The sequence below is a fragment of the Corapipo altera genome, unplaced genomic scaffold (genome assembly GCF_003945725.1).
Source record: "Corapipo altera isolate COAL_440 unplaced genomic scaffold, ASM394572v1 1b, whole genome shotgun sequence".
In the NCBI taxonomy this organism is placed as follows: Eukaryota; Metazoa; Chordata; class Aves; order Passeriformes; family Pipridae; genus Corapipo; species Corapipo altera.
In genome coordinates, this window is record NW_020884881.1 from 6844200 (window position 1) to 6856139 (window position 11940).

Here is an 11940-nt window from a genome sequence, read left to right on the forward strand (position 1 = left end):
TAAATAGTACCGGTCCCAGTACAGACCCCTGAGGGTCACCACTCATCACTGATCTCCATCTGGACATTGAGCCATTAACCACTACCCTATAGATGCAACCATCCAACCAATTCCTCATTCACCAAACAGTACATCCATCAAATCCATATTTCTCCAACTTAGAGAGAAGGGTATTGTTGGAGATTGTGTCAAAGGCCTTACAGAACTCCAGGCAGATGACATTCATGGTTCTTCCCTTGTTCACTGATATAGCCACTCCAGTAGTTCTACTGTCCAGTTTGATATTGTTGCCATATAAATGAACTGCCAAAACATAGCACAACAAATATCTTGAAAGACAGGTTCAAAGGCCATGAGAAAGAGAAAGATCAAGTAATTTAATTGTTGCATAATCCTATCACTGGTACTAAAATTTGTCATGCATAACATTTCACTTTAAATCTTGCTGATCTGCAGAGAATACGATAACTTTCTGGAGAGCTAAAACAAACATTCCTATGTCTAACAGCAAATAGAGAAATTATTTTATGGTCCCTTTTAGAAAACTCTGGAAAAGCCTCTTTATTGACTGTAGAGGGAATTTACAGACATTATCCATGTAATTTGCAGTTCTCTCCCAAATTGTAGAAGTATTAGCCACTCCAGATCTCATGAAGACAATGTAAAGATTTTTCTAACCTTACTGGGGAGAAGAGTGAAACAATAATTGGCAAAATATTAAAAGCTCAAGAAAAGTTCATGAATATTTATCTATATGTAAAGAAAACTGGAGCAGGTAGAACTGAGAAAGGAGTATAAAGAACAGTTTAGCTGTCAAAACGGTAATGAAGTTCAGGATCAATCCCTAGTGGGTAAGAAGGACTCTATCAAAGAGAAAGATACTCCTACACAAAGAGAATTTTGTCCACTTCATTTTCAAAAGTAGGAGTTTGTGCATTTGTAGATAACTGTACAAGTATCTGATATATGTTATGCTGGGAGTTATTTTTGTCAGATCCAGAAACAGTTCAGAAAATGTTTAGTAGTTATTTTCATATCTTCAGGATGTATCCACATGCACACTAAAATATGTTCGAACTCTATTAAAAACTCATAATTTAAGGAAAAAAATCTTAAATTTAATCAGTATGAGGGGAATGAGAAGTCACGGGAAAAAAAAGATGTTTAAATGAAACTGGAGATATTCAGCCAAAGGTTAGAAAGTCATTGTGTGGCTCTTTCACGCAAAGGTTTTTCCAATAGCTGTTTCACGTCTCCCATCCAGCTACATAAGAGACTAGAGATAGAGGTCTAGTATAGGATTAATCAGATCCAACTACGCACTGATTCCCAGAATATATGCATAAACCTGTCATTGTTGCTGTGGTATTTAGAAATGCTACCAGACCATTTCAAACTCTGTCCCTCTGAATTTTACAGGGAACATTCATTAAGTCCTCTTTTATTTTAAATTGAGATTCACCTTACCTAGGCTTTATTGGATATTATACAGCCATGTAAACTAGATCATCTGGGTGATTTCATTTTCACTGGGTGAAAAGGGTATAAACTAGATATATTTTGTATCTAATGGGGAATCACTAAAAGAATTCTGTTTGTAAAAATATCGCTTGAGTTTACAGATTCTAGCAAATTATTTTATAATTTGCTACACTGCTGCACTACAGACTAAAGGTAAATACTATGTTTAAAAATCCTTTTCCAACAGGACAAGATAGCAAATAATGGCTTGTTTTAATTCCTAATAATGCCTGACAAATTTGTGCCATTTAAAAAAATTTTTATACTTAAGCCATTCTGCACTCTAAAAGCCATAGCTGAGAAGACATATCTCTGTCAAAATAAATTCCTTGAAGTACAGTATGAAATAATATATTTGCAAAAAAAAAATGAACACATGAGGAATTCCATAAAGATGTGCTCTTCTGCTGTGTACAGAGGGTCAGATGCAATTTAGTTTGAAATCCATCATATATGATCTGGAATGATTCAGCTTGTCAAATTACATTCTTGACAAGCTCAGTCTTTAAAGAAGTACTAAAGCTTATGTAACAGCAATAATTGGTCAGCACAGGTCTATTTTCAGAAGCAACTGATCCTAACCAAGTTTGAATAAGGGAGCATTTTGGCAGAAAATGATTGATCTCAGAAACCAGACTTAAAGACATATGTCTCTTTGGATTTAAGTTTATGCAAAACAAACAAACAAACAAACCAAACAACAAAAAAAGAAACCCAAACAACTGAAACTAAACAAGCAAACCCTCAAAATCCCCAGGACTTTAGAATATTGAATGTTTAGAATATTGAATTTTATTACTTTCCTGAAATGTGATTGGAGAGCTTTCCTCCCCTCTCAGAGCACAATATTCAGAAAAATATCTGATTGCTTTTCCTAGAATGGAGAGATATGCTTTCATTGGTGTAAGCTGCCACTGAGATCCTGGAGCTGTGTTGTGATTGTAGAAGCCATAGTTGTACTGGAAAACAAAGAAAAAGGACATGGTAAGAACTTTCTGAAAGAGCATAACAGGAGCAATGGTTGCTGGAAGGACTCTGTCAGAAGAGTAGGGGTCGCAGACTGAGAAAGAGTGTTCAGTGGTGGTGACCTTTTAGAGAGTCAAACAACAGACTACTGCTAACCCTACAGAGTTCTGTCTCCTGTGGTCTTTTCCAAAGTGAAAAAAAAAAAAAGGAAAATATCTGATGGCAGCAAATGAGTTAAAATGAACCATGGACTTGCGTATATGCCAGACATTTTAATGCTAATTAAAAAAATATATATATTATTTTGCTACAGGCAAGCATTTTGCTTTAAGCAGAAGTTTCTGGAAAATTTCTGTGATAATTCTTCTATTTTATAATTTTTCCTTCTTGCTGTCCTACACTGTATTTTTCAGGTTGATTTCAGACAGGTTTTTTATGGTTCTTCCATGTCTTATGGAAAACTTTTATTCAGATAAACATTTTTCTTTCTAGCATTGATTTACAATGTATTTTCAATGTAAATTTTCACCCTTATTTTTATTTTTATTGAAAAATCTTACTAAAGCAGCAAAATATGGAATCCTTAATAGTATGACATAAGAAAGACGTCATAGATATAAACTAATTTGCTTTTTGGTTGTTGGAGAATATGATAAATATTCCATGCTGATATTTTTCTATTCCAACTGTTAGTGCTTTCTCATAGGCTACATGGTTGACAACTCTCTTTTTAGTAATAAAAATGTAGCAAATATATTAGTTTTCTTTAGGCGCTAACACTAACACTATTATTGAAATGTATCCTAATATTTGTTTCAAAATACATGAAAATATTCTTTGTTTATCCTTCATTATTCAAGTTATTTAACCATAGCTTAAAAAATTAGTCTTGTAGACAAATATTTCCACCGAGTTTCTAGGGATTTTTTTTCTCACAATAAAAATAAGGCTTTCAGGGTCAATGTTTGCCAGATGCTTCCTTAAGCAGAGAATATTTTTCTCCCCTTGCTCACATGCTGTGAATTATAAGAATAAATAGATTTTGTAATATTAATAAAGGCAGAAATTGAGTTGTTTAATTCATAACCTAATCACTAGGATGCTCTTTGTTTGATTAAAATGTCAAGAAGGCTATTAGGAAAAAGACAAAGGTAAAAAAATTGCTTGGGATAAATAGCCATCTACCAAAACTCCAGGACCCATCAAAAGCTATTCATTTATGTTCTCTGTCTCTGAACCTCTGCTGAGTTCACTTGACCAGCTGGTTAAAGGGTCAAGAGAAATTCTACAGCTAGACTGATTGTAAATTGTACAACCATTTAAGTAAGGAGCCAGACTGACTCAGGCTTTAAGGTCCAATTGTGAGTGAAGGTAGAAGGGTTGCATAGATCTCTGGAAAAGGCTAACAAGATTTTAGGTAATATTATTGTGGATGCAGATCTTTGCTCAGAAACCCCTTTTTTGTTTGTAGCTTTCACTTAAGTAGCTGACTCTGGCTTAAGTGGCTACTCTGTTTCCCCCAAGCATAAAATCTTGTGGGGAAGACCTTGTCTTACAGAGTATTAACTAGAGAAAATCTGATCAATGGACAGTTTATTCTAGCCCAGTGGAGCCATAGCTTGAATTTTTCATAAGCCTTCTTGCACAAGGAAGTACACACAGACAAATGAGGCAGGGTATAGATGTATTAGGTCTGTAACTGTGGCATACTTGATGTTGCTTGTAAAGCTACCCACACTTAATAAAGGCAAAAAATGAAATGAATTGTCAAAATGCTGGTTCAATACTGGAGCTGACAATATAACTCAGAATTCCTGTGTTCTTTGTAATTAAAACTTTCCTATAGATCTTATTGCATATCATGTCAATAGACCCTGTTCAAGGATAAGCATCAAGTGTAGTTGCACTGAAGAAGGTATAGGCCCAATTAAATGTTCTACTGCAGTCAAAATGGATGCCGCAGCTGTTAAGAAAAAAAAGTTGGTAAGAGTAAAAGCATTCGGTGAGCAAATTGCGGAAAATGAAACAACAGAAAGAGAACTAATATTCCTTGTGGAAGCTGAAAATATTTCTAACTGAAGTGAGACTTTCACGTTTTTGCAGTCCATTCCTCAAGGACTCCATAAGTTAGAAAATATATTGCACCTTTAACGAAATTTTAAAAACATTTAAGTCACAGTTATATATTTATGGGAAGATTAACTAAAACACAGTAGCTACATTAAATAAAAAGCTTGGTTTAAAGTAGAGAGGCAAAAGGAGTAATATAAATCTTTCTTAAGCTCATGGAATCTGTGGTCTCATTTGTAGACCAAAAACCAATTTGAAGTAAAAAACCTACAAAATTAACAATCGTTATCAGCTAAACTGTTATATTACCTTTTGAACCAGTGTAGAATATACTATTCACTGCTTTGAGCAGGGGTCATGCTGTTTTCACGATTGTGACTACCTAATAATTTTCACTAAGCCAGAGTTTTGCAGCTATGTGTTAATATTAACAGATTTATGATTTAAATAGTACCTTTCAAGTGATTTTTTGGGAGAAAATTCACATTTCATTTCTACCTGCTCCATCTAAGCTTGCAGACTGAATAGAGAAATGTTGTATGAGACTGGCAGTGTGTCACTGATGACGTCACTCACTTGCTTCTCAGACATTACTGACGTCCACACATGTGGGCCAGGCCTGCACATCTTTGTTCTGAGAAAGATAGTTTTACAAAATCTAGAAGATCCATGTGTTTACTCTATTTTCACTTTTTCACAGATGCCTGCAGAGATAATCATAACAGCAACAATAGACTAATTTACATTCAGACAGAAACTTCAATCACAAAGAACTTCTCAAACTATACACAGGAACAATCCAGCAAATGTGATCTCCACCCACAGATTGAAATGCAATAGGCTTTCCACAATTCACCCCCTCAGTTTACTATCTTGAATACTAAAGTGTGAATTGCAGGAGAGCACTTGTAAACTTTCATCTGATTTGCAAACTGAGCACAACATTTCAAAACTTGTGTGCCAAAAGACAGACCTCTAATCAATACAGTGTTGGTTGACAACCAGTTTCTCAAAAAGATGAAACTTTCACCCCTCTCCCTGGTGTTAGTTCTGGTACTCAAATCCTTCAAAATGTATGGTGAATAATTTAGCATGCAAAGTTAGCATACAGTATTGCTGATGGAAAACACCCATGACTTCTTCAAGATGTTTGAGTTTGGAACTGGGAGTAGAAATCAGGCATACTTACAATCCTTGTTCTAATTCCTAAGATTTCATTATGATTTGCATCATTATTCTGGACTGCTTGCTGTGGAAGATGAGTATCATTTGTCTGATTTGATACCACTTCAACTGATAGCTGATACCACTTCATCAGAGATCCTTTGTAAGAACACTTATGTGCCTGTTCCATCTGCGTTTGACAGCATTTAGATAAATAGTAACATTGTCTGAAATAATACATCTCTTCTGTTCCATCAAGTTACAAGCATATGACCAGGTAGAAGGTTTCTTTGCAGGTAGTAAAGTTAATGCTATATTGAAAGCATACTCCTTGGAACTAAGAACACTAAGCTATTTCAGAACTCCTTACTGTTCTATAAAAAAGTCTTTCTAATCTAAGGAGTAAAAATAAATGTGATAGCTGGGTGGCATGATGTCATAATGCAGATATCTCTGCAGGTAGAAGAGATTACTTTTGTTTGACAAAAAAATAAAGAAATGATCTTAGAAAGGAGTCCCATTTATTGCAATGGGAATTTTAGTGGTACCTCTTTCAGAAAGTTTCTTAAACTGCATAGTTGTTGTCAGCAGACCAGATTATTCTTTTTGTCCTTGAATCTCACAGCACCATGAAGTTCGAAAATGAAACGTGGTTCAAAAATGATGTCACTTAGCAGTGTCATAAAATAACAGGATGTTTCTTATATTGATATAGAAGAAAAGGTTTAGCTCCCTGCAAGTCTCTGGAGAGAGGCAAGAGGGCTTCAACAAAGCACTGTGCAGTTCATTCCAATCATACCTAAAAGGTTAACTGTGTGTGATGCATCTTTGTCAGCTTCTCTTGCAGTGCCGATCGCATCTATGGAAACTCCGTGTTACCAAAGCATTTACACAGCTCCAAGTCTTTTGATTTACTGTAGGAATTTTGCAAAGTAGTCCCTCCATCTGCTCTATCTGATTGGGGGTTTTTTGTTCCATTTTTTTAATTATTTTTTTACCCTCTAAAAATATTTCTGAATAAAAATGGCATACTGCTTTAAAATGTCCCAGCATATTTTCTAAGACACTGTATTGTTTTTTATTGTTCCACATACAAAACGGGTGCTAGATTATATGGGAAGGGCTAAAGGTTAGTGTTCATTATCAACCAGTTCTGATGTTGAAGTAAAAAGTTCCATGCTTGAGAAAACCCATTCCCCATTCTCTATAACACTGGAATAATTGTGCTGTTCTTACAGCTACAGGAAATGTTTTCTCTTGTTCAGAAGCAGATCTTTTAATGCTAAGGGTCAAAAGCATGGTTTTCAAGCATTTTATTAATCTTGCGAGGACAAGTATAAGGAGATTTTTTTTTTAAACCATCTTTTTCTGGGCAAAAAATGTACTTACAATATTATTCCTAATTTTAATTTTTTTTTCCCTTCCTGATTGCCATTTCATTGTATTTTAGGATTCACTGAATGTGTGATATTTTTCTGTTTAAGAAAAAGACAGAGAAAAATAGAGAAGGAGTCATCCACCCAACCTTCTGGCTCCATTAAGTGGCAAACCATACTTGTGGTGATTCCATCCTGTGAGGAAACCTCCATCACTAATTTCATGTTTCCAGTGTATTCCCCACTCCAGATTCAAGGCAACAGCTTAAAGAAAAGGAATGACTGGAGGGAAGTTCATACTTGGGATGGCAGATAAACCCTGTTCTTTCCCAGCTTGCTCTCTCAGGTACCTCTGTACAACGGATATGAGGCTCTGGATGTGGAAGACCAGTCAATGGATGTTGTGCATGATGGTTCATCTACATCAGAGGTGTTGCCAAGGTCAGAAAGGTGTATCCTCCAAATCACAACCACATCCACCAGGAAAAAAGGGCAAATTATAGTTGCAGTTGACTCCGTTCTGAAAGGAACAGAGGGACCAATATTCTATAGAGACCTTTCTATCAGGGAATTCTGCATTGTCCTCGAGGTCAAGAACATTGCTAGGAAACTTCCTAGATTGGATTATTGCCCATTATTTCTGTTTTATATGAGTAACCAAGAAGCTGCAACGTGTAGTCCAAGAGTAATCAGAGATTTCAGGGCCTTGGGATGGCTGGTAAGGGCATCTGCAGCACAATTTTTGCCTTTATAGTTCCAGTTGCAAGCAGCAACTTTGGAAGAAATAGATGGACCGAGCTTACTAATGCATGGAACCAACCTATCAATGTATGGTTCTATGACTCACATCACCAGCTCACTTTTGGGTTTTTTGATCATGTGATGGTCTATTTGACTCCAGGCAGGCGGGCACCAGATGGGTTATATCTTTCTCAAAGGGGAAAGAAAGTCTTTGCTCATTGACAGACCTTCAAACTAGACTTGAAGGGAGAGGGGAATCGTATCAGGCTTGCCTGTGACAAGCTGTGGGATGATATGATGAACTGAGAGGGATGTGACTTTAGCGAGGGCTCTCAGCTGGTAGAGGGAGGTGATTCTCCCCCTTTCCCTTGTTCTGTGGAGATCCCACTCGGAGTACTGTGTCCAGTTCCAGTGTCATCAGTACAGGAAATACATGGACCTGTTGGAGTGAGTCCAGAGGAGAGTCACATAAATGGTCAGAGGGCTGAAGCACCTCTCCTACGAAGATGGGCTGAGAGAGCTGGGGTTGTTCAACCTGGAAAAAAGAAGACTCTGAGGAGACCTTACTGCGGCGTTTTAGTACCTAAAGAGGGCTTGAAAGACAGAAGGGGACAAAGTTTTTAGCAGAGCCTGTTCTTAAGAGCACATAGGACAATGGTTTTAAACTAAAAGAGGGTAGATTCAGACTAGATATAAAGAAGACGCTTTTTATAAGGCGAGTAGGCTGCCCAGAGAGATGGTAGATGTTCCATCTCTGGATAGATTCAAAATTAAATTAGATGGTGCTCGGAGCAACCTGATTTAGTTGAAGATGTCTCTGCTTATTGCAGGGGGTTGGACTAGATGTCCTCTAAAGTTCCCTTCCAACCCAGACTATTCCATGAATTTATGATTCTATGATTCTATAATTCTTTTAATAAAGAGATTTTCATCATTTTTGTTTTAGATCCTCTGTTTTCTCCTCACCAAACTTTGTATTTGTGCTAATTTCCCACTATTGAATGGATAACTGTTTTGCATCAATAATACTGACTTAAATGAAGCTACTGGAAGTTGTTTGAATCCAAATGACAATCCCACCTCTTATAAACCAAGTTTTCGTTTGTAACCAGATTACCATACACAAATGTACAGAATTTTAAATTACCTGTTTTTACACGTTATCCAGTAAAGTACTCTACTTTTCTCCCCCTCCCCCCTGATAATAGACCAATTTACACTTTACACTGAAGCCCTGTCCTATTGTCAGAGGCCTGTGAGTTGAGTCTCAGTGGTCCTTTCTAAAACAGCTCTCCTGTGCTATATTACAGAAGTCTACTGGGTAAGCTTTGACATAGGATATCAGCTGATTTTTAAATAGACTGAGTAATCTCCTTCTTCTTAACCTGTTTAGAATAAAACCTCAAATTCTTATTCTCCAGCTTAGGAGCTGAATGATAATAAGAAAAAAGGTGAAAATTAATATCTCGATTTGGAATATGCTTAGTGTTTCTTTTGGTAGTTTTATGGGGGGTTTAGTTTGTTTTTTATATTTATTTTTTAAAAGGAAGAAGGTGTGTAACTTCTCATATGCTATATAATGCTCTGATTTGCTGATATAGGAAGTACAATTGCCATGAAAAAAATTAGTAGCTCTAGAAAAGTCTCTGTCTATGCAAAACTTTCTGAAAAAGAAATTGGTGAGCTGTTTTTAATTCTGAAACTTAGTTAATGAATTGCCTGTCATTCTTACAGAGCACTGGACAAACCTTAAGGGGGAAGCCAAACTGAGGTTCAAGGAGTGCCTAGTGAGAGATCAAACACTGTAGAAGCAGATCTAAAATGGTAAATCCGAAGATTGCTTGCGAACTTCAGAGACTTATCTCTCCCTCTCGACTCTGCTGACATTGGCACCAGGACAGATACTTCAAACGAACTATTAGTGAGTACAGCCTACTTGTCTCTGAAATTTGTGCCTCAGCCATGTTTTGAACAAAGCAGGTGTACTTCATCTCTATTTCTGTATGCTTCTAATTTTGAGAGACCTGTAGAAGTCTCAGGGTGGAGACAGTGTACCATTTGAAGCTTACATTCCCTCTCCTTCTGACTTCTGGAGCAGTCTGGCTCTTACTTCTATGTATAATACCCACACAATATTTGTTGCTACTGGATCTGAACCCAAGTTCAATTTAGACTTTGTATTTTTCCCCACGTACTCCTCAAACACACTGAAGTCAAATATTGTACAAAAATCTCTCCAATTCTTCAAGTCCTGAGTTAATTATTTGATCCTATCTGAACTTGTATCACAGGCAGTCAGTGCCAAATCTCCCCATTTACAGTAGTGAAGTATAGCAAGGAACTGTTTTATTTAAAGGGTTCTCAAACCTAGTACTCAGAATTCTTCAGAACAATAAGGGAATGCTAGCAAGATTTTCATTTGAACTCAGCCTAGGTAGCCAAATTATTATTTATAATAATGGTTTTAAAGAATCCTATAAGATAAGGTTCTGAAAGAACAAAGCTACTAGAAACCAATTACTTTCATTTTTTGGCCAAAGCAAAAACATAGGAATATCTATTTTCTCTGAGAAGGGCTTTGTACGACATGGCTATAGAATAGCTGCTGGAAATAGCTAACACATCAGGCACTGAAGGACAGAAAGACAGAAAGAAAGAACTGAGCTTCTGGGAAGTAAAAACTCTTTAGGAAAGTCTCAATTTTTATAGGTATGTCACTCTATTCCACATTGATATTATGTTTAGTTTTATATGACCAAGATCAAGAAAGCAAAGAGAAGAAAGTCAGTAGAAGAAAACAATGAACTATAGATAAAATTGGAGGAGAATCAATATTAAATTGTAAATGGTTTCTTCTGGCATGAAAAACAGTTTCTATGGTAAACCAAAATTATTCCAAGGAAAACAGAGAGAACTCCGTTTCAAAATCCATTGTTAAAACAAATCTCAATCAATCAAATGATTAATTCTACCTTCGCAGTGTGTCAGTTACAAATGGCAATAAGCAGAATCAATGGTATATAATTTGTCATCCTTTTGAAGTCTCAAAGATTGTTGATAGGCAAAATACCAATGAAGCTAACAATTGTTAGGTAAAACATGATTAATATTCTGCTCCGTGATAATTTTCTTTCTTTAAAGAAAGAGACACCATTTCAATCAAATTGCAGTTTTGTCCTTCCAAGGGCACCATAAATCACTAATATGTTTAGAGAAATCTTTGAGCAAATTTATTCACTTATACACATTTGAGACTTTACATGCTGTGCTTTAGTAGTCATAATAGATATTTCTGTTTGAACATACTTTCTATGTATTTTTTATAATATTGTGTAGTAGTAGGATGCTTTGCAAATTAACGTAACTACATTTAGATCAATGGAAAACTGAATATGATAAGCTAATTTCCCTATAATATTAAGAATTGAAAATCTTGAATATTTATTCAGGTCTCATCCAAGCATATGTGAAATGTCTTTGTTAGCACTTAGGTGCCAAGCAGTGCTTGAAACTTTGAAATGTAGAAGAAATTGAATTTTTATTAATCAAGTATAATGTTTTTTATTAATGCTTATTAAATATGGAATGTTACAGTATCTTTTGCAGCACACTTTTTCCTTTTTCTTTTCTTTTTAAGCAATGGACCCTACAAATAGCAATTTCCATTGTCCCTGGTTTTCACTCAGAATCTCCATTCCCATCTTTTTTTCCCCCTCTGAGGTTTTTTGGGCCTCTGATGTACTTCCAGAAATGCTTTCAGCATTACTCAGTAAGGAAGACTGATGACAATTATATTAAGGTTAAGAGCAGTCTCTTGAGCCTACAGGTGATTCTTCAAAATTTTGTTTCTAAAACTAGCCTGTAGATTGATTCAATTTATTTAAAATGTGAGACTTGCTGGGGACAAGTAAATAGCTGCAGTGAAAGTTCAATTGAGAACTGTAGGAAAAGGGGTACTCAATATTCAGTACTGTTATATACCCTTCTCTTTATCAGTTTATACAGAGGATAGCAGAAACAGCTGTACATAATGCCATATTTTAAAGCTTTACTGTGAAGTCTGGATGTATTTCTGGAAGATACTCCTCACCCAAGTACAAAC

The 11940-nt window shown here is 35.9% G+C and overlaps 1 long non-coding RNA gene across 1 annotated transcript; it reads left to right on the forward strand.

The window, feature by feature from the left end:
- Positions 1 to 818: 818 nt before the first annotated feature.
- LOC113945446 lies at positions 819 to 9633 on the forward strand. The gene is made up of 3 exons (XR_003527091.1): positions 819 to 851; positions 2400 to 2505; positions 9573 to 9633. It is a non-coding gene; the product is annotated as an uncharacterized LOC113945446 (long non-coding RNA).
- Positions 9634 to 11940: the final 2307 nt, after the last annotated feature.